The sequence below is a fragment of the Pristis pectinata genome, chromosome 10 (genome assembly GCF_009764475.1).
Source record: "Pristis pectinata isolate sPriPec2 chromosome 10, sPriPec2.1.pri, whole genome shotgun sequence".
NCBI lineage: Eukaryota > Metazoa > Chordata > Chondrichthyes > Rhinopristiformes > Pristidae > Pristis > Pristis pectinata.
The window spans coordinates 33,329,196-33,354,247 of NC_067414.1; positions in this window are offsets into that span (position 1 = coordinate 33,329,196).

Sequence of the window (25,052 nt, forward strand, 5' to 3'; positions counted from 1 at the left end):
TTGAATAATCCAATTAAGCGTAAGAAGATCTTTAAAGTTTTTCATAGACTGAATGCTCAGATTATTTTTGCGCAGGAGACTCATATTAGGAAAGAGGATAATCAGCGCTTTTTTAGATTTTGGAGGGGTCAACAGTTTCATTCTAACTCACAAGCAAAGGTGAAAGGAGTCTCTATTTTTATAGACTCCTCAATTTCATTTGTTCATCATGAGACAATTTCAGACCCGAATGGTAGACTTTTATTAATTATTGGCTTACTTCATAACAAAAAAGTTGTTATGGTTAATGTTTACACACCTAATGTGGATCATCCTGAGTTTTCTAAACATTTATTTGCATCTTTTCCTAATTTAAATGAATATATGTTGATTATGGGTGGAGATTTTAATTGTTGTCTAAACCCTTTGATAGATAGATCTGTGTCGAATCTTGCACTTCCTAACAAATCTGCTGTTTTTATCAACTCCTTTTTAGTTGATTACGGAATTTTAGAAGTTTGGAGATTTCTACACCCATATGATAAAGAGTTTTCATTCTTTTCTCATGTCTATCACAATTACTCTAGGATTGATTACTTTTTTCTTGATGCACGATTAGTTCCGCTTGTTACTGACTGTAAGTACAATGCAATTGCCATTTCCGATCATGCACCATTGAAACTATCAATTAAATTAATGGTCCAGAGAAGGTTTACAAGAATGATCCCAGGAATGAAAGGCATAATGCATGAGGAGCGTTTGATGGCTCTGGCCCTGTCCTTGCTGGAGTTGAGAAGGATGAGGGGGGATCTCATTGAATCCTACCGAATATTGAAAAGCCAGGATAGAGTGGATGTGGAGAGGATGTTCCCAATAGTTGGAGAGTCTAGGACCAGAAGCACAGCCTCAGAATAGAAGAATGTCCCTTTAGAACAGAGATGAGGAGAAATTTCTTTAGCCAGAGGGTAGTGAATCTGTGGAATTCATTACAATTCATTGGAGGCCAAGTCATTGGGTATATTTAAAGCGGAGGTTGATAAGTTCTTGATTAGTAAGAGCATCAAAGGTTACGAGGAGAAGGCAGGAGAATGGGGTTGAGAGGGAAAAATAAATCAGCCATGATGGAATGGCAGAGTAGACTCGACAGGCCAAATCGCCAAATTCGGCTCCTATGTCTTATGATCTTATGTGGTAAGAGTGTCAGGTGACTGCCTTCCAAAGAAGATATTCTGTGGAGAGTTCTTGAAAGACAAGTGGTCATGAGATGACCATTATAAAAATCACAAAAACTGCTTGAAATCAATAAAGGTCCACCAGATTGACAGAGGTGAACAGATTCCTGAACATTGTATGATTTGGTTTCGCTGGTCAATCATGGATCATCAGGGTGTGAAACATATCGCATATAAGATGCTGAATCCAAGAGGAATATTTATATTTCTTGTCATGGGTTTACCAGTTAGCCAACCTAAGCCCTGAAGTTTTCTTGCTTGTTTTCATGCCAAATTGATTTCATTATGCACCAATGGGTTCACTGAAACCCCTAACCCCTCTGAGACACTAATGCAACAATCTATTTTGGAAAAAGTGATTGAGTAAAGCTTTCTTCTAACCTTGCCATTTCTGATTCTTATGATATTTCAGCAGTTATTGTTACTGTTTTAATTTATCCCTTTTAATTCTTTGAAAATCTTGGCCATTTGAACAGTCGAAAATTTGGTCATTTATCTTTCAGGTGCTCTCCATAGAATATCTTCTTTGGAAGGGTGTCTTCTGACATTCTCACCCTGTTGTGAGAAAAGGTTCTTTGAGGTCTCAAAGGCCAAGGACTCTGGGCACAGTCTTTGGAGTTTTAAAAATGATTTATTCACAAAGACAAACACGGGAACAGAATGAATAGGAACGGATGCATACTCGCGCACGCACGCACACACACACACAGAGACACACACACACACACACACACACACACACACACAGGTGATAGTGAACATGGGGGAAATCGCAACGGGGTGAGATGCACACACACACACACACACACACACACACACACACACACACACACACACACACACACACACACACACACACACACACCACAAACTGGTTGCAAATGATCAGGGAAAAAAACAATACGATGCCTGAACCCCCTGATTCTATGCAAGCATTGGCTCTACGCTACTGGGAATCTACTCAGGATGCTCCTAACCCCTACGGAAGTGCACACTCTTACCAATGGTCCCTTTGGCATGGTTTCGATTCCTGCAACAATCAAAAGAGAGAGAACCACGCACATGTGGCATTCTTTATGGTGCTGGAGAGATGGGAGGAGCCAGCCCAGGTGATTCAAAAGGTCCAATAGGTCATGGCCAGGTACAAAGGTGTGTACAGAAGCCAATGGTCAAAAGTGTGCACTAGTGGGTGGGTGGAGCTAGACCTTGATTGACAATGGTGTCACTTTTGACCAGTGCTCAATGGTGTCACGTGGCAGCCATGAAACTTCACCACCACATGATCTGATATTTCCTGAACCTCCTCTGCTGCTGTGAATAGAGTACAATCTTTTCAAATCTCTCATATCATCTTATCTTTAATGTCATTCCAATGAATCCAGACCTTTTCTTTAGTTACAATAGTCCACAATTGGATTACCAAAACTGTACATTATCTTTGACTGTTTTCTTACCAGATCTGGTCATCAGCTCTTTGTATTGTGATCTACATGTTCTAAAGGCAAATCTCATATTCCCTGTTGAAAACTTATATTGCCTGTAATTCTGCTTCTAATCACATCTTTCCTCTGACCTTTCAGGGTTTTTGCTATTTATACTATTTCCGTTTCCTTCCTTCAACCACATCATCCTTTGTTAGGTACCTATGTTTTATGACATTTGATACATATATAACGTCACTGGCTGTGCCCTCTCATAGTCTCTTGAATTGTTTCTCATATTTTGCTTTGTCACAAATGTTGCTGTACCCTCAATAAGTATGTTCAAATCATTTAAATAAGTGGTAAATACAACATCTTCCATAGCGGAACAGTAATATACACCACAAACTACACTATGTCAATCAGGAAATATTAACTTTGCTTTGAATCCTTCAGGCAGAATCTGCCAGAAATTCCATTCCTACTTGGTCCATGGTTGCAGGATTTATCATTCAATTTTTTTGTTTGGTAGTTTTATATTTCCACTCACCATGCTCTTGATACAATTTCTAATTCTAAAGAACTTTGAAAAACATATCATTACTGCTTTTACTGTTTCAGCATTCATTGTCCTCAAGTAAAGAACAATGGAGCAGTGGATAATTAATTCTTCAGCTGCATTAACTCTGCTAAAGCAGATTCTTTTAAATATTAATGCCAATTTGTTGTTCATATTGTCATTTCTCTGGAAATGACAAAGAAAAATATGAGGGCAAAGAACATAAAAAAGAACTTGTATTTATATAGTACCCTTCATAATATCAGAACATCCCAATGAGCTTAAGAACCGTTGCCAAACCTGCAGCAATAACATCTAATTTGTGATAAACCAACATTGACTGAAATTTCTAACTTAGCATTCCGTGTGCAATCTAAAGGCTTTTAAATAGAAAATAGAACAGTACACCAAAGGAGCAGGCCCTTTGGCCCACACTGTCTGTGTCGACCATGATGCGAAATATAACCAAACCTATCTGCCTACACATGATCCATATCCCTCCATTCTCTGCATGTTCATGTGTCTGTCTAAATGCCTCTTAAGTACCACTATCATGTCTGCTTCCATCACCATCCCTGGCAGCCTCTGACCCTCCAAAGGAAACAATCCAAGTTTGTCAAGCCTTCCCTTATAGCTAATACTCTCTAATCCAGGCAACATCCTGGTGAACCTCTTCTTCACCCTCTCCCAAGCCTCCACTTTCTTCCAGTAATGGGGCAACCAGAACTGCACACAAAATGAACTTTGTAAGCAGGTTCAGTTTCAAAAAACTTTTGGGGTTGAGAAGACAACAAGCCAATTCACAGATACATGAACAAAGGAACCATATTTCACAAACTGACAGTAAACAGACAAAATGGCACAATCAAAAGGATGGGTGTGTATGAGAGGAGAAGTTGTGTCAATCAAATTTCCCATCAAACACCACCTCAGGGGAAAGGTGAGGAAGTGAAACATATTTGCCAGTTTAAGACTGTTTTCTGTGAATGTATGTTCTAATATTCAGATTTAACCACCTGCTGAGGAGGGCCTGATTTATGCCAAATAGCAATTCAGAACTTGTTCAAATAATTTTATATAGGGTAATAAATATCATATTTCAGATATAATCTGTGTATTTGCTATTTTAAATAGGGCTCTGGGAATGAAGTCATTATAACCAAGTCCTAATACACTGATAGATTTCCTTGCTTTGTGAGTTGATGCAGCTAATTCTAAAGTAAGTAGCAAAGTTATGGAATGTTACAGCATAGAAATAGGATATTTAGCATTGAAAACTCTGCTTTTTTTCTGTACCTACTCTAGTCCTGGAGCCTTCCAAGGATCATTTAATATTATTTTTTAGTGAATGATGTGCTTTTCCTTTTAAAAGATTTTTAGGACCTTGCACAAACAGCTTATTGGAGTGGTTTACATATTCAAAACATTTTCTAGAATGGACTTATTTTAATCAGTTCATTTTACAGATGCTTGACTATAAACAAAGTAATAACAAAGTAATATTGATTTTATACCGAATGTGAGTTTGGTTAAAAATATTGAATGTGAGCCTGAGTCAAAAATCCTGCTAACTGTTCATTACCTCCTGACTTCAGCATCTTATCATAGCTCCAGTGTCTAGATCTGGTTAACAGAAATAGAGCTAATGTTTTGGGTCAAAGACCTGTTATTAGAACTGGAAAGAAAAGTGATGCAATAGGTTTTTACCAAGTATAACATTAGGGAAAGAGGTCAGAGATGAAGCACAAAAGGGAAGGCAGATTAAATGTCAACAATGAGATGATGGTGCAATGGGACAAATAATCAAAGACTGGCATGGAGGAAATGTAAATGACCAAAGCACAGAATTACTAAATGGGGCATTGGTTATGATTTGGAATTGCTGAATTCAGTGTTGGCTCTGGAAGGCTATATCGTGCCTAATTGAAAGATGAGGTGGTGTTACTTGAGCTCGCAATGAGCTTCACTGGAATAATGTCAGAGGCTGAGGGCAGAGGGGCCAAACTGGAAATGCGATTAAGAATTAAAGTGACAAATGACCAGAAGTTCAGGGTCATGCTTAGACATTGGAAATGCTCTGAAAAATTCGTAGTGGTTGTAGATGAAACTCATAATAAATATTTTAAAACTAAAAGTTAAATGCACCATTCTGATGTGTATTTTAAGATGTATTTTATTGATTTTTTTCCCCTCAATTGTTCTGTCGGCACTGGTGGTTGACTGTAGTTTGAATCTTTATCACTACTGCAGAGTAATATTCTGATGGAGTTTATTGTGAAGCTTTGAAAAAAATGGTTCTAATTATTCAGTGAATAAATTCATTCACTTACTTCTCAAGGCATCAAATGATTCAGTAAATGTCTTTTTTAAGCCCTGTTGCATCAATTACTTTATTTTCATCCTTAAAGCAATTACAAATTGTGTGCATAGCACCTCAATGCAGGATCATTTATTATATATAATTTTCCTTCTCTAAACTTAAATATTTGACTAACTACAAACTTTCTGTAAGATAAACCAACTTCTTAACAAACACTTTAATCCCCTAGCCTTTATTGTCTCTGAAGGTGAAAACAATGTCATAGGTGAAAATAATGACATTTGTTCACCCTGCCTTAGTGCCTTTCCTAGTTGTTCAACATTAAACATTATAGCTGCATTGAACTAGAGCTCTTTGTCCCCAGACCTGTACTCTATACTGTACTCAAAGCTCCTCTGTGACACTTGGAATAGCTCCCATCAATACTTGGAGCACTTTACAAATGCTGATTCTACCAGCAACAATTTAGATGGGATAATTCATTTGTGCTTTAAAGCTTAACTTTGTGATTTTAATATGATATTTGTGCCAATGCAAATCTTTAGACAAGTTAGTGATTTTGTATCTGACAGATGCTTGTAACAGGGTGACTCCTTATAATCAGGTCAGCCAATTTGTACATAACATCTTTCATGCTGCAGGGCCCTGAGGAACATGCTGTGGGGTTTATTGTTTTTATTGAATAGCATCAGCTTGACGTTACCCTGGATCACTGAGTGAAGAAAAGATTCTTAGAGTTGAAAGCATTGAAAATATCTTGCAACCTTTATGTTCTGCTTGCTGAACTACTGACAAGCCAAAATGACATTTTATTAGAAGAATAATTACTGTGAATGCTTAGATAAACAATGTTAGCATAACTTGGGGACCACTGCAATATACAGTAAGTTATAGCTGTGGTTTTAACTTTTTGTGACATAAAATGAAAGTTTCTTCTCTGCTGGTAATGGTGCATCTTTGTGTAGCTGGGTTTGATGGTTTGTAGCTAGAAAAATTATACAGAGTTGCCAATTGTTTGGTATTACAATGGCCTTAGACTGACAACCTAACAGAGAAGCCAGAAGCTTCGCTTGATCTTTTTCAGTTGAGCACTGGAATTGAGCGAGTTTATTCACAGAAAATAGCCCATTGTCAGTATTGTAAGCAGGTCATCAAATCCATAGCCTTCCATGTTATTTATCCTTTAAATGAATTGGCTGTAACCCTGAGTCAAAAATACTGTTAAATGTTCATTACCTTCTGACTTCAGCATCTTATCGTAACTCCAGTGTCTAGATCTGGTTAACAAGGAATTTTATCAAACCAATGACACGAGCAGGAGGCCTGAACCACATTTGTGGCTTAGTCTTTTCAGATTCAGGAAGAGCTGCCTGATCTGTTTGTGCATGTGGGTAAGTAGAGTCAGGGAAGGGGATGAGCTGGAGATGGTGAATACACAAACATCTGTTGAGAGCTGCTGCTATTTTAAAATATCTTGTACACCTTAAAGGAGCTGTAGGTGGACTTCTCAGCTGATGTATCAAGTACAGTTGAATGCAGTCATAGTCATCTTCCTCAGACCCCACCAATACACAATGCACAGAGCGCTGGATTTTCAGATGGTGCTGTATGAGCTGGACAGCAGTAGAAAGGAGTGTTTCTTTCTTCTGGTGCCATGCCCCATTCACTCATCACCCCTGTGCTCACTGTTCTAAATTGTCTCTTGGTTGACTAAACCTTAATCTCAAAATGTTCATTATAGTTTCAATCCTAGCATGGACTTCCTCCCTACCTGTGTAACCCCCACTGGTCCTATAACTAACTCTCCATGAAGTTATTGCTGCTTCAGTTCTGGGCTGCAACAACCCAAACTTTAATCACTCCACCATTACTGCATGTGCTTTCAGCCTCATAACCTGTAAGGTTTGGAACCCATCCTTAAATCTTTCCCTACATCTCTATCTCCTTTTCAATCTCCGTCAAACTTAACTCCTTTGATGAAATTTTTCATTTCCTGATTTTTCACCTCCTTTCATACTCCATTCCAAATTTTGTTTGGTAATGACCACACTGAAGATGGCACCATAAATACAAAATGTTTTTGAATGGCCCATGCAGACAAAAGCACTCAGAAGGGCTTAGAAACTCCAATACCAGGCCACAGACAATGCAGCTCATGACTTGCAGGTTTGGAGTATTGATCTCACTAATACGCCCTTCTTTATTGTAGATAAAAAGATGGTCCATCCCTAGCTTCATCTCTCTGGTGGTAGGGCTGAGATTGTGATGTATTAAATTGAAGAAAAAATAAATAACACTGGAAATCTGAAATAAAAGTTTGAAAACATTGGCATTCCACAGTGAAACTGTCAGCAACTGAATGAGACTGAAAGACTCAGGTTTAAGATAGGAAACTTTATCAGATTCTGATATCAAGTTCTTTCACATAGGATGAAGGAGAACCTGCCTCACAATCTCACACAATTTCTATTTATAACTCTACATAATATAGAGTGCATGAAATATTAAACAAAGTGTCATGAGCAATTTATTTTTAGTGAGAGTTTGACAGACACATTTTGATACTTGACTGCTTAAACAATTGAAAATGTTAGTATCACAGTCAGGACCCATGTGTATGTGACAGTGCAGTTATACCAAAAGTACAACAGCAGAGTGCACACTGCATAATATAAGAAAATGCATTGATATTTTACACTGTCAAAAGAAGGGATTAGACTTAGCTTAAACTTATTTTTCTCTAACTTTCTTCTTGTATCCCTTTCTTGAATACATTGAATTATATTGGGGCACAAACTTACAGTTGCCTCAGTCTCTGCAGCATGCCATTTAAGTGGCCCTTCTTCACATGTGAGCCTTGGCAAAGTGTGCCAGGAGCTATTTCACACTAAGCAATCATAACTGGACCCCTGTGCTCTTCCCTGCACAGTATTGCTCTGGCCATTGCATGGTGATGAGGAGCAGAATCTCTCTTAATGGTTTACTCTCCTGGACTGTGAACGGTTATAGCTTTGTGTCCTGTCACATTGGCTAATTTGGCATGAAGAAAAGATTGAACTGGATTTTATGGGACATTGTAATGCACATGGTATGGCATTATTGGGAAATCTGTAACCACATGCCATGCTCATTTACTGAAGTACGTAATGTGATAATTTGAGCTGTGTTAACCTTGGTCTACAGCTGGGGTCAGAGAATATTTTATTGTATTTGTCATACATCTCTTCAAAATAATGATATTTGGAACCATAGCCCAAAGAATGGTTACACATTATGTAAGTTTAATGTTTCTGTTCACAAAAAACTTATAAATTTTAGATACAATTTCCTTTTTAAAATTCATAACAATCTTATTTTGAGTAGTGCACAGGTTGTCTTCAAATGTAATTTCTACAGTATAAAGACCATTAATATTACAAATGCTTCTATCTTTACACTGCAGCTAGTCTATTGAAAAACATCCAATCTGGATTGCCATTCTGACCTGTCATGTGTCAGACTAAATCTGCAACCTATGAGAAAATGACATTCTTTTTAAGAGTTTGCATCCAATATATAAAATTAGATCATGCAGCTTTCCAAATAGCACTGATTTACAAAGTAAGGCACACAGGACCAAATGGTTTAGCCATACTTTCCTCAATTATCAGCCAGCTTGGTTTATGACTGCTGGAGGATATATTTGTAATGGATACTGTCGAAATCCAAATGATATACAGTACATCAATGGGTCTGGCAGTCACATCCTACCTCTTGTTCCATTTTGCTGTATCATTGCCATGCTCAATCTTGCTATGATAGTTCCCTAGAGAAACATATTGAACAATGCATGCCTTCTCTTAAGCAAATTATTTGAGAATCACAAAGGAAACAGAAATGATATAATTAATTTTAACTATATTGGATATCTTCAGCATCACTTTCCCTCACAAAGGCAATTGAATCTAATTTATTGTGTTTTGATCATTTTTTTGCTTTTCTTCAATGCAATAATTCAATTTAAATACATATTTTAGAAACCAATTGTCAATAACTCCAGCATTGGTTTATAGGAGAAAGGGCCTGAAATTCAACCAGAAGATGTTACTGTATTAAGCTTAACACATCTGCGAGAATTTCTCTCCTTTCATCTCAGTGGAGGTATTAATTGATTTAAAATATGGGAAAGATCTTGACTTTGTGTAATAATATGATCGACAGACAGCCCACAGGTCAATTTACAACTCCATTTTCATTCTATTGAATTTAATGGACTTGAAAAACAGGAGAAATGTGAAAGGGGCTGCCATCTCTTGCATTATCACACAAAAACAGAGCTGGTCCGAATCAGTTCAAGCCAAAGTTACAATAGGTAAGAGAGAATCTTCAGTTAAGTGTGCTAAGCGTTTGTACATTAGCATTCCATGGCAGAACTTCAGACTAGAGTAAGTTATCCTCAGGATTACAATCTTTTAGAGATATTCAAACCTAGATTGCATTGTCTTAAATATTATAAAATACTTTGCAAAATTGGTGTAATCCCAAATATTTGTTCAGAATTTAAGATATTAACATCATCCCAATAAATGTTATGCCCTGTGTTGTCCAGGCTTGACTTCTTAAGTCTCACAAGATACTCTAATTGTTAGAACAACTTATTGCAATGAAACCACAAATGACATGCAGCGTCAACTAACATTTTCTGGAGTTCCACTCTTGTCAAAATATTCACAGAGCCATACAGCACAGAAACAGGCCCTTTGGCCCACCATGACCACGATGACCATTGAGTGCTCATCTATACCAATCTCATTGTGCAGCATTTGGCCCATAATCTTCCATGCCTTGGAGATTCAACTGCTTGTCTAGATACTTCATAATTCTTGTGAGAGTACCTGCCTCCATCAACCCCTCAGGCAGTGCTTTCTAGAATCCAACTACCAACGCAGTGAAAAAAAAAATCTTCCTCAAATCTCCTCTAAAAGTCTTAACCCTTGGATTAAATCTATGGTCTCTAGTTTATACAGCTCTGCTATGGGGAAAAGTTCCTTATTGTTCACCCTATTTAAACCCCTCATTTTTTTATACCACAATCAGATGTCCCCGCAGCTTACTATTCTCCAAAGAAAACAAGCCAAGCTTATCTAGTCTCTATTCATAACTGAAACAGTCCATCCCAGGCAACATCCTAGTGAACCTCCTCTGCACCTTCTGCAGTGCAAATACATCCTTCCTGTACTGTGATGACTTGATAGAGGGGTACAAGATGATAAGAGGCATAGGTTGAGTGGACAGTCAGAGATGTTTTCCCAGGGTGACAATGACTAACATGAGGGGACATAATTTTAAGCGGCTTGGAGGAAGATATAAGGGGGATGTCAGGGGTAAGTTTTTTACACAGAGAGTGGTGGGTGCGTGGAACGCACTGCCAGCAGAGGTTGTGGGGGCAGATACATTAAGGATATTTAAGAGACTCTTAGATAGACACATGAATGATAGAGAAATGGAGGGCTATGTGGGAGGGAAGGGTTAGATAGATCTTAGAGCAGGACAAAATGTGGGCACAACATTGTGGGCTGAAGGGCCTGTACTGTGCTATAATGTTCTGTGTTCTATGTTCTAAAACTGCTCACAATACTCCAGCTGTGGTGCTGCCAACATTTTATAAAGCTGTACTATAATGTCTCCACTCTTATATTTTCTCCTCCAGCTAACTAAGACAAGTACCACACCAACTTATTTACCTATGTCTGCCCCTTCAGGGACTCTTAGACCTGTACACCATGGTCCCTCTGTTCCTCAATACTTCTGAGGATCCCATCATTGATTGTGTATGTCCTCCAAAAATGCATCACCTCCCACTTATCAAGATTAAGTTCTATCTGCTAGTGCTCTGCTCATGAGTAAGGCATAGTGGTTATTACATTCAATACCAGTCCAATTGAAAATAATGCTTTGAAGCTACCCAATACTTGCACTCCATTATTTGAATGCTTTTTTAGATTTAGTATTCAGATTGATCTGAAGATATTTCTCAGAATGACTACATTCAAAGAAGTCAGACTGCAAAAATTATCCGTAAACATTTGGATGTAATTTTTAAATAAATTTGAAATCTGTATTTTAGAGGCACGTAGATTAATCAATGCAAAGATCTTTTTTTCAAAATTCAGCAGTAATCTCTTGGTTATATTCACTTGGAAAATAACCTTTTACACAGATTTCACTAAACATCTTTTTAAAAAAGAGGAATTAAAAACAGTTCCAACACCCTATAAAAGCATAATGAAAACCATCTAAGCCCTGGAGCTTTGTGTAATGGAGGCATATTAATAACTGTACTGTAACTGTACTTTATGAAGTAATCCACTTTTTAAATTTTTCCACTTTATGAGCTAGCTTACACTTTAGTAAACGAAACTTAGAATCACTTGAGGTACATGGATTTTCATATAAAGTACCAGAGCCTATAAATTGCTCCATTTTTTGGCATTACAACTATACTGTGAATCACTCTATGCTGTCTGTTAAAGCTGCAAAAATAGGAAGAGGGTTCATAGAGCAGCATTTCCTGTGGAATGTTGCACTGAAACTGATGTTGTCCCTTTTTGGGCATCACTCAAAGGAACATGCCTCTGTACAAACAGCTACAAAAGAATATTGCCAATGAATGAATGGATGCTCCAGTGATGGGAAGGAAGTGGGAGAGTGATCTCAGGGAATCAGAAGAACCTGAGCAGGTTGGTAAAGAGCAGTGTCCACAGGAGCCTTTATGCAGGAAGGCTATGGAGATCTACTGAGGCAGCAACCCAGTTCTCCTAGGAGAAATTTACAGGGAGATCATCTAAATATTGTTCCGGAAACCACAAGAAAGACCTCAATGTTTGTTCGAGCCCGTTGAAAACAGCACCACTGAGATCCCAAGTGTATTGCCTCTGTTTCAGGATCAATGGGCATTAATAGTCAAATTTCTCATGCTTCTCGCATGTATTCTCACAGGTCTGACCTCAGGATGTAGCCCTTAAAATCACACTGACGTAACTGCCTTGTGGAATGGTAGACATTGCTCCTGCAAGAAGTGTTGATCACAAGGTGGCTTCACTCATTTTTCATCTGATGAACATTTCAATAAGTTCTCCTTTTGCAGGGTTTCTTCAGGCATTTCTGGCTACTAATTTCCATGGGGCAATCTGTAGAAGCCACCTGAGGGTGCAGTGACTGGGTCAGTTGACTTGAGGTTTATTTTTCAATGAGTTATGCAGTGATCTGTCTATGAATGCACTTAGATAGTCCTATTGTGGAACCTTTCACATTAGTAAAAGATGGTGAGTGAACAGTAGAAGATGTTCATGCCAATATAATTGAAAACTTTGCTGAGGATAAATTTTGGTTGTTGTACTGCTGTTGGAGTCACTTGGGTATGCTGAACATCAAAAAGTCAGCACCAAGGTATAAGAAAATCTGAACCCTAAAGATGATTCAACTTAATGACTGATGTTACCTCCCATAGAAACAGGAACAACATTAGTTAATGCGATTTTTGTATTATTTTCACTCAATTGGGGAGGTGGGGGGGGGGGGGGGAAGAACTTTATGCAGGAGGAATGAAGATACTGCCAAAAAGAGAGGAGGTGAATTTTCCAACAGATGCTAAGTCATCCAGAAAGGTGCAAAATTTCTCGAGCTCTGGGTTGAGTTCTAAAATCGTAGGTCACAGAATCATAGAAACGTACAGCACAGAAATGATTTTCAGCTGCATGACACCATAACATTCCCTCAGCAGAGGGGGAAAAAACAAGGACACAGACTTAACATGATTGGTAGAAGGATGAAAGAAGGATTGAGGAAATTTTTTCCTACCCAGATTGAGATGGGGCCTGGAACTCACTCCCCTGATTGGTGGTGCAGGCAAAAACCCTCAGCACATTTGAAAAGTACTCAGATGAGTACCTGAAGAACTGTGACCTGCAGGGTTACGATCTACTTTTGGAAGGTGGGATAGGCTTGTTAGCTCTTGTCTGGCACAGTCCATGGGTCAAATGCCTTCCTCTGTGTCATAAATTTTATATGATTTTATGAGTTGTTTTGGAGTTGTGTGAGAGAATTTCTATCCCTAGAATTTAACAACTTTACCATTAACATTTTACCATTTCGGCAAATGATACAGATTTATAATTAAATTACCTTAGAGGTTGTTAATACTTGCAGTAAACCATGTCTCTAATTTTCCAAGGTGGCATGCCAACATTTTCTCCGTGTTTAAATATTCTTGTCTAGAAATTCATTAGTTCCATTTTAGGCACATTAGATCATTCTTGTGCAGTGTTCCAGTGCACTCTCAAGTCTGTGTACTAGGACCATAGTCATAGATCAGAACAATGGTGCCAGCATTTTTTTCAAATACTACGTGTGGATATCAGAAGCAGCAAGGCTCTGGGCACTTCCTATTTGAATTTCCTGCAGCTGCTGGCAATTGACCACAAAGCAGCCATGGCAGGGTTTCAGCCCTTAAAGGGACAGGCTCCAGGGCACCTCATCAACAGTAACATTGAGGAGAGAGAGTCAGGATCCTCCGGTTTACTGACAATAACATGGAAGTGCTATTCACTGGGGGAGGATGCAGGTGTGTGCAAGAGGTCCTTAAAAGTCATCACCAATTGAGGGGAGATTGAGGATGTGCTGACTTCCAGTGTCCAATATCTAGTAACAATCTACACTATTCCATTTTCCCTTCCAATGAACCTCCTCCCCTACTCCACCCACCTACAATAGAGGTGATGTACAGTGACAAATTAACCTACCAATCACAACATCTTTGAAATGAACAAGGAAGCCCAAGTGCTCTGGGAAAACCCACAGGATCACAAGGAGAACTGCAAGATGGTGCCAGAGCGTGGCGAAACGTTGCAAACTGCTCTCTACAGATCTACCCATTACCTTTACTATAATCGTTCTACACTTTTAAATTTAAACTCTATGTCACTAACTATCAATAATAATGTTCTTTTACACTTTACTCTGTACTGTTATTGTTTTTACCTGTACTACATCAATGACCTCTGTACTAACTCAACGTAACTGCACTGTGTAATGAATTGACCTGTACGATCGGTTTGTAAGACAAGCTTTTCACTGTACCTCGGTACAAGTGACAATAATAAACCAATAAACTAATAAACTAAGAACGTGCAAACTCCACATAGACAGTACTCAAGGTCATGATCGAAACTGGGCCTCTGAAGCTGTGAAGCAGCAGTGTTGACTGCTGCACGACTGTGCTGGTCTGGAGCATTGTTTGTTAATTAGGTTCTAGTCTCAGATCAGTGTCTCAACAACATGTTTCTTCTTTCTGCGTCAAGCCATCTGCTTGCTGATTGACGTGATCTGTATCCAATAAAAAGAATATAATGCAGCAGTAAGTACAAAATAGTGTACTTTCATCCAACAATCTAGTAATCTAGTTCCTTACTATTTACTTACTGTAACATAACGTTTATAAAAATGAAAGTGTGCTAGTACATTCCCCAGAATCACAAAGGCTATTCATGTTTTACTCTAATTATTTATCAATGCAGGCAATTCTGTGAAACCTATTCCTTCACTCCTCCCCAGCTCAATCACCGGCAATAGGAGGAGAAGAAGGAGAAGGAACAGATGAGGGTATAGAGGAAGAAAAATTCACTGAGTCACTGTAACTGACACTGTTAAGGAGTGTTCGAAGGGTGTGTGGCACATGGAGACACACCTGACAATAGTGGGTTGCAGGCGAGGAGGAAACAGAAAATCTAGTGCGGGGCTTGTCGGGAGAGTCCACAAATCGGTACTGCCCTGCAGGGAAGAGGACGATGGCAGAGGGCACACAGGATGGTTGAAGCATCAGTCAGCTTTACATGACTGGATGCAAGATTTGGCACCTAACCCATTTTACAGTGTCCGGTGTCAGCTTCCACTGTGCTTCTACTGAGACTAGATGTTATTAGAGCTCTGGGTGGGAAAGTCAGGAGCAGGTTTTAGTCAGGTGAATTTGGAGGGCTTTACAATTGTCCATTGTGTATTTAACAAAAGGACTGTGCAGGATGAAGCCATTGCTAAATCTTTGGAAATGCTGCATTTGTCCCTGCCTCCATTTCCCCATCAGCAATATCTGTTGCTTGAGAGCTTGGATGAAGTCCATTACAGAAGACCATGAATACAAGAAGTTAGCCAGTTCTGTTGGTTGGAAACTTCAAAGTGGCACTCAGAAAGCCAAAGAATTTTTATACTTCATTAACTTCAGTAATTATGAGCAGGATGGTTACAATGCTTAGTTCAGTCACACAACCATTGCTCCCTCTTGCTTTCCCCTCCCTGAATCTATGCACTATAAAAATAGAAAGATATCACCAACCAACTGGGCTTGTATTTGCTACTTGCAGGATGTGACAGATGGACAGGGAATATTTTCACAGTGTGGAAATATCAAGGCAGAATTTGATACTAAACTGCAAGGTCACAGACCAGGGGATAAACTTTCAAAGTTCAGACCTTAGTTGGCTCATGTCACTCTGTTTTTAAAATATTTGTGGAATGACTCAAAAATCTTGCTTTTAAATATTGACAATCATTGTTAAAATGTTATTACTCTGATGAGGTGACTTGCTGTTAAATTAGACATCTAAGATTGGAATTATACAATCTTTGGTAATAAACTGCAAAAGCCAATGCAAGTTTTGACAAGGCCAAGTTTGGACTGGATTTCAAAGGTGGCAGGAAGATGTTGTAGGTGGAAGAAATCTGCTGGGCCACAATGGGAAATGGGAAATGTTAAGGGCGGGTACCCGTTGTTTATTTTTACATACTGTGTGTTTATTTTTCATGGGTGAGATTTTATTCTCATTGCCTCCATAGCTAATCTTGTTTGTACTCTTATTTATAAGGGAAAACACTTGCCTCAATTCATTAATATTTGTAGAGAAGATATTCTCTAGGAAGGCCAAAAGGGGCTAAAATGTTACTAAATGATGGCTTGGATTTAATAAGGTTGAGATTTTTGCCAGTGCCTACAAACAAATCATTGATTTCTATGTTGTGGACTTCCACTTTATTGGTCTTGAATGTTGTCAGACTGGCTTGGTTGTTGTTCAAAGCCAATATGGATAAGCAGCTAATTGTATTAAAGAACTTTCACAGACAAATTAGAAAAATATGCAATTTTTAGTTACTATTTTTAAACTTTTTACTAAATGTAAAACAAAAGCTAGAAATGTGTGTGATCATGGTAAGGGTCAAAATGCCGTAATTAATAAAAAAAATCAATCCATAGGCCCAGCACAGGGCCTATTGGTGTAAAGCCTGTATATCTTTTGGTCAGTCAGCTGATAAATTCTTAAAAAAACTATCAATATTTGTTAGTCACTCTGATGTACAAAAATATTTTAAAATGATTTAAAATTATTCAAACTATTAAAGAAATTATAAAAAATTAACCATTAAAACCATTAAAAATTATCAAAAGTATTTAAATTAACTTGAAGCGTAAATAAACTAAGTTGTTTACTCCTGTTCCTCTTCTTTCAAATGAATGGAGCCACTGTTCATGTTTAAGGTCTAACCTGACACAGTTTCAATAGACAGGTTCTCCAACATAATCTCCAGGGTAATGCAGGACATTTGTGTTCCACCGTTGGAGTAGGGTGGTTATCAATCCCCCAAAACACTCCCCCAGGAGTCCTAAACTTCCTTACAGTTGCATAGTGAAATGATTTCTCTGATTGTGAAGGAGTTTGGTGAAAAGCAGCACAGCTTGTGAAGGACTGAATTACTGACAGGACCTTTAGGATTTCTAAGTTAAATTGTTCACACCTAGAAATCCCAAAGCTACTGTTACTTTCCAGGCTTAAAGCCAAGAGATGCTGATAGATTCATCAACATTTCATCTGTAATATCCAGGCCACAATGAGGTAGGTTTTGTGCTACACTTGCAATGTGGTACATGCTGGAATCAAGTACAAATCTCTGGTACCGCACTAACATCAAACTGCATGATATACACAAATCATAGAATCATAGGATGGTACAGCACAGAAATGGGCCCTTTCAGCCCACCTTGTCCATGCTGACTGTGATGCCTATCTACGCTAATCCCATTTACCCACATGAGGCTCATATCCTTCTACGTTTTTCCTATCCAAGTGACTATTCAAACGTCTTTTAAATTTTGTTATTGCATCTGCCTCTATCAACTCCTCTGGCAGCTTGTTCTGGATATTCACCACTTTCTGTATGGAAAAACTTACTCCTCAGATCTCCTTTAAATTTCTCCCTTCTCACCTTAAACCTATGCCCTCCCATGCCCTGGGAAGAAGATTATGACAATCTATTCTATATCTGCCCCTCATTATTTTATAAACCTCCATGAGATTACCCCTCAGCCTCTTACGTTTCACTAAGCCCATCCAATTTCTTCTTATAACTACAGCCCTCCATTCTAGGCAACATACTTGCAGCATAGTTTGGAACTAACTGAACCAAAGTAATTCTATTCTCAAAACTACTTATTTGCCCACTCTGATATTAATTGTATGCCAATTACTCTATTACAAGGGGATTACTGGAGCAAGTAGGAGTAAATATGAAGTAAAGAGATTTAATACTTTTGTACTCACAGGCAGCTGAAGCAAACCTAGTGAGAATACTAATAAAATTAACTGAATAAACTTCTTTCTGCTGGAATAAAGCTATATCTGTACTTTTACTACAAAAACATGACATTGTTCTATTTTAAGATTTATTTTCAAATTTCTTTACTTGAAAGTGATTTCCCATTGTTGATTTAATGATGATTTTCCCTTGTTATTCTGAAATCATGCTAATGCTACATCATGATCTATTAAATCTACACAACAGATGCAGACACTTCTGAACTACCTGCCTGGTCTTACTGTCTTTAGTGGTAGTCACCCATTTTCTCTCTTCCTGTGCTTGTGGCGACACTGTGCGTAGCATTATAGAGCCACTGCCTCACAGCATCAGAGTTCAGCCCTGACCTCGGGTGCTGCCTGTGTGCAGTTTGCACATTCCTCCTGTGACCACGTGGGTTTCCTCCAGATGCTCTGCTTTCCTTCCACATCCCAAAGGCATGTAGGTTGGTAGGTTAATTCCCCCACTGTAAATTGTTCCTGGGGGAGTTGATAAGAATGTGGGAGAGAATAAAATTGGGATTAATATAGAATTAGAGTAAAAGGGTGGTTAATACTTGGCACGGATTTGGGGTGCTGAAGGACCTGTTTCCATGCCGTATCTCTTTATGACTCTATGAATTTAAACTGATTTTTGCTTGTATTTACCCGGCATGCAATTGTCCTCATACCCCCATCATGCACTATCAATATTTCCTATAATTTTATCCCTTATGTGTTTTTCAAGGTTCCCCACAATTGCGTGTCTGATATTTTTTCTTAATTATTCCTTTCCTTTTTCTTACCACACCTTGAATAAAGAACATTCTTTGTTGGATTTATAAGTGACAATCTTGAAATTCTAGGCCTAGAAGTTCTATTGCACAACTAAAAGGAAGCGGCAGGTGCTGGAAATCTGAAATAAAAATAGAAAATGCTGGAAACCACAGCTCAGGCAGCATCTGTGGAAAGAGAAGCAGAGTTAATGTCTCAAGTTGAAGATCCTTCATTAGAAATCTGTCCTGAAATATCAACTCTGAGCAGTTAAAAATCAGCTTAAAATCAGAGCAGAGCAATATTGCATTCTTTTCTGGGTGTCTTACTGCCTATTGGGAAAATTAGGCCTGACTATTTGGAAGAATTTTCTTGTAACTTAGCATCATTTTTCACAATGTAAAACACGTCAAATGGTGTCAACAATGTATCATCCAAAATTTGGTTCCATCATGATTTCAACCTCTGAAAAATGGGAATTATGCCTAGAAATTTGATTTCATCTGATTCACTGGACCGACGCTATGTTTAGCTTTAATGCCAAGTTGGAGAACCCACAAAAAAATCACTAAGTTGTTGAAATTTATTTTCAAACAATTGTCAGACTGGCTTGTGTATGCACTTGACAAGATCCCTGATGGTAGGTTGATCCAAAAGATTAATGCAGATGAGATCCATGGTGACTTCGTAGATTGGATTCAAATTGACATAGAAGGCAGAGGGTAGTGGTATAGGGATGTTATAGGATACAGCAGGATATAGATCAGTTGGAAATATAAGGTGGAGGAATGGCAGATGGAGTTTAGGGTTAGGGTTACACCTCACAAGTTTGAGGTGTTGCACTTTGGGAGAGGAAACTAAGAGGAAAGTATAGAGTAAATGGCAGGACCCTTAGGAGCATTGATGTACAGAGGTGTAAGTCCATACTTCCATGCAAGTGCCAACACAAGTGGATGGAGTGATAACGAAGGCATACAGCATACTTGCCTTCATTGGTTGGGGCATTGAGTAAAAAATTCGGGAAATCATGTTGCAGCTGTATAAAACTTACTTGAGGTCACATTTGGGGTACTGTGTGCATTTCTGGTCGCCCCATTACAGGAAACATGTGGAGGCTTTGGAGACGGTGTAGAAGGGGTTGTTTTCTCTGGAGCCTCAGAGGCTGAGGGGAGACCTGGTTGAAGTGTACCAAATCATGAGAGGTATAGATACGGTAGATAGTTAGAGTCTTTTTCCCAGGGTGGAACTGTCAAATGCCATAGGGCATAGCTTTAAGGTGAGAGGGGAAAAGTTTAATGGAGATTTACAAGGCAAGTTTTTTTACACAGAGAGTGGTAGGTACCTGGAAGGCTCTGCAAGGGGAGGGAGTGGAAGCAGATACAATATCAACATTTAAGGGGCATTTAGACAGGCACATGGACAGGCAGGGAATGGAGGGATATGGACCACGACAGGCAGCTGGTATTAGTTTAAACAGGCATCTTGGTTGGCACAAACATTATGGGCCAAAAATCCTGTTCTTGTGCTATACTGTTGTACGTTCTATGTTCATCAGATGATTACCAACAGCACCAATGCAGAGAGCTTGCAGTTGGCCCATCATTCATGGTCTGATCACTGGGAAGTTAGTCAGTGCCTTAAGTTACCCTCTCCAAGGCAGGCACAGAACAATGGTGGCCATGCAAAGCCTGCCATTCAGCTGAGAAACCACCGGAGAGGGAGGTGGAAAATAGCATTCTGCATTGGGATTTGAGAACCTTCCAGATGTGATGATCTGCCCACTGGATCCCCATACAGCAAATGGCTCCAGCTACTGTGAGGTATGGGAACGTGACAGGGCCAATCACCTCCACATCTTGCACGGAGATCATAACACAGAGATGCTGTGAGCTTTATGTGATGCCTGTGGATCTCCTATCACCTCTAGTGCAGATTTCATGTGTGCCTGGAGTGTACCCATAGAGATCAAGGCCATAGTCACGCAGCATCAGTCCACGCCATCACCACTGATGTCTGCCTCAACTCTGCTCGTTGTTTCACTATCTCACCCACACTGCATACTGAAGGAGAGTAGACTCAATCTACTTTTCCTTCAGCCACAGAAGCAGGCAGAGAAGGCATAAGCATTTGCCCACATTAAGTTTTCCCCAAAGGACAAGTATTCATTGACTGAACTTAGAGAGGTCTTCCAGGTGATTTCTGACCAGAAACATTTAGTTGTAGCCTTGAAAGATCTCCATAGTCTTCTTACACAAAGAATATACCTCTTGCTGGCATTGTTCTTCATTAACGTCCTTGTCCTCTAACCCCCTTGGAGAATTTTCCCATCCCCATCCCATCATTGTGCCATCTATTCATTAAGCAGCAATACTCACCAGTAGCTGGAGGAGTGCTGCTTGTACTGTGATATGTCCCTTTAAAGGGTTGGCTGCTGAGGCTGTTGATGTTAGGCTGAGTGTCAACAGCTGTGGGAACATGCAATGGATCAAAATAACAGTGCACACTGAAACAAATACAAGCAAAGTTGTCCTGGGAATATTACAACTAAAGATCGTGCTTTTGATGGGACCTTTATAAACAGAATTAGGGTGATAGACAACAAAGTTTTAATCTATTAATATGTAAAATAATTGCTCAACAATAATGTCTAGTTTTGGATTTTCTCACGTGGAACTATTTTGTCTATGTCTACCTTGTCAAAAACTTTCAATATCTTCTACCACAACATTTTTCATAAATGTTGAAGGACTGTGACACTTCTTTTTATGGGTTGGATGGGGGAAGTGCAGGGAAGAGGGATTGCAGGCATTGTGAATTTAGCACTGGACTTGGCAATGACTCGTCAGTAGAGTTCCTTATCAGTGAAGTACAGTTTAGAACTGTGACCTGTGCATTATCTTCACTGCAAAGCTCATATTTCAACAGAGAAGATTTAAAATGGCTTTTAAAATAACATTATGTTATTTTAAATTGTTTGTTGAATAAATTTGTCCTGCTTGTTTTCATTTACCATGCCACTAGGAGGTGATATTTACCTATGTATAGAGTTGTACATATTAAGAAGCGGAGAGGGTACTGTTGGAATAAAATAAAGAGTAAGGGAGGACATTGAAGACAATTTCTCCTTTTGGTAAATTATTTCATAGTTGTTCCATCAAACTAAATCTGGGTTAAATGGGTCGGTAGGTGATTTGTTCTAATGCTTTTTTCTAAGCAGTTAATAGGAAGTCAATGAGATCACGACTTGCTTTGTGATTGTTTTTTTATTCCCTGGAGGAAGCATCATACTTTCTCTGATGTCCTAGCTAACACTATGAAAATAAAAAGGGTACTTGAGTAGGAAGCAATTACTCTGAACATTGCAATTGTAAACTATAAGGATTCTTTGGATGAAATTCAAAACCGTCCTACATCAAATAAAATTTTGCCATTTAAGATATGTACTTCCCCAGCACAGTTGACCTACAGTTACCCTGACACCATTGGCATTCAGTGTTCCTGACACTGACAACTTTTCTATACACAGTTCTTAGAGGAATCTAAAGACCTGTCTTTATTTTACTCATAGTTCTAAAGCAGAATTCACACTGTCCACAGTTATTTTATGAAAGGAGTTTCACCTGACCATACATTAAGCAAGTGTGTGATAATATGTCAGTGGTCACCCCATGCAGGATCATTTATTCCATTAATACAAACTGGATTCAACTCTAGGTTCCGAAGCTGAAGAGGTATAAAAACGTAAAAGCCAAATAGGCAAGTCTGATAAAGACGTGATGTTCATCTGATCCTGTAAATTTCGATGTTCAGCATTTAATACATTGCACATTATTTATGGTTATTTCTCAACTTTATGAAGTATTTTTGAACTTTAGTGCATTGAGGATGACATTAAATGTTATATGTTATAATGCCAGAGTTTATTTTGACTCTTCATGATGCCTATTTCACTCTGTAAGTGCTGAATATCTCAAGTATTAGCACATATTTATTTGAAATACTGTTTAACAGCCTGTTTTTTTGTCACTGTATATATGCTGATGTAATTAGTATGAAAAATCTTTAGATAATAACAAAAATTAATATTGTGGTAAAGAAATGTTTCTCATGAAATATTTTGAGATTTAGTAGCAAAGTTACTGTATTAAAGATTTCTTGACTGAAATTCTGTAGCAATCTTGTAGCAAGGGACACTTGTGACAAGAGGAAAAAATATTTAATCTGTCATAAAAAAATATCAAATTAATAAAGATAGTGATCTATAGAATTGAATTCATTTTGGAATTAACTTTTATTTCCTCATTTCCCAACTAGACAGTATAGGTCAGGAACACAGTTTCAAAGCTGTTCCCCTGCACTGCTCAATCAGGTTGCAGAGTATCTCAAGGTGCTCTGGGCTGATGCTTTTACCGTCCTTTGGGGACAGTCTGCTCTTCACTTTGTGCCAGCTTTTACTGAATTGCCCAATATCAAGAATCTGTGTGTGGTAAATCATAGCAGAAAAGTACTTCTGATGCAAATTCATAACCTTTTCTGCATCATATGGATAGAGGAGACTATGCTCGGGGACCTCAGTAGCGCTGTAATGATGACAATGGTGCCAATTCTGATTGCAATTATTACAGAGGGGGTCACCCTATTGTCTGCCACAGAGAAGGTCATTGCAAAGGTCCACTTCATCCTCCTTATTGCAGTGGTGTAAGACTTCGTCTCAACGTTGCAATGTGAACCCTGGTTGTCAAAGATATCCCCAGTGTTCCGGATGTAATGCTTCTTTCTTCCTGATGTAATGCTGATCCTCTGATGTAATGCTGATCCTCTGACGTAACATTGATCCCTGATATTCCTGATGTAATGCTGACCCCCAATCCCCTGATGTAATGCTGATTCCCAGTCTTCCTGATGTAATGAAAATTCCTGATCCCAGAGCAGCGCTGGATTCCCCAGACCACCTAACTTCCCATCTCCTAATGTCCCTCCCACCTCCCATTCCTGACTGGCCAATGGCCAATCAAGTGCCCCTTTCCCCACCTTCTGATTTACCAGGCTCCAATATCAACTGCCATCCCTGACCACAATTGAGCCTGTGGTAACTGATTTCAACCCCTCTCCATCCGCTCAATCCAGGCCTCCAAAAAGAACATTGGGCAGAGCACTGTTGGTTCTGAAAATATATAGCACCCAGTCACTTGCAGTGAGTGTAAAACTTCACTCACTTCTATACACTATACATTAGTATGGAGACACAAGTGACTGCAGATACTGGAACCTGGGGCATAAAGCAAGCTGCTGGAGGAATTCAACAGGTCAGGCAGCATCTGCGGAGGGAAACAGACAGTCTATGTTTTGGACCGAGACCCTTCATCTGGATTGAAAGAGTAGAGGGGAGATAGGTAGTATAAAGAGATGAGAGGGAGGGGTGGCTCGAGCACCGCTAAGTGATAGATGGATCCAGGTGAGGAGGGGTTGATTGGCAGATGGACTCAGGTGGGGGAGGGAAGGATGGAGATAGCGACAGAGGCTGGGAGGCAATAGGTGGAGGTAACAAAGGGCTGCAGATTATGGAATCTGATAGGAAAGGAAGGTGAAGGATGGAACCAAATAAGGGAGGTGGGGTGGGCTGACGGGAGCAGTGGGGGGAGGGACCCTGTGGGAGGAGTACGTGGATGATAGGCAGATGGAGTAGGTGAGGGAAGGAAAGAAACTGGGTGATAGGAGCTGGGGGTTGGCGGTGGTTTGGAACGAAGGGTGTGTGTGAGAGGACCTGTTCATTAGTATGTGTTGTCCCTGAGATCTAAGAATCAATTTGAGTGAGAAAGAGACTTTGGCTGGGGTATGTCTGCTTGGAAAGTACATTATTCGATAAATTGTTCAAGTAACAAATAAATGTGCACATTATGTATTTAGTAATGTATAAAGTTTAAATTGCCAATGAATTTACTGACTTGTTCTCACACTGACTGAAATAATAGCTGCTTGTTCCTTTATCTGAAATTCTTAACTCTTCTGAAAGAAAGCCAGTTAAATTTGCTTCGTAAATATTTCAAGAACCTTATAAAGTAAAAATCAATAACGTTCAATGGAGAAAATGCATATAAAAAAACTTCAAAAACCCTACACATATTATTTGTT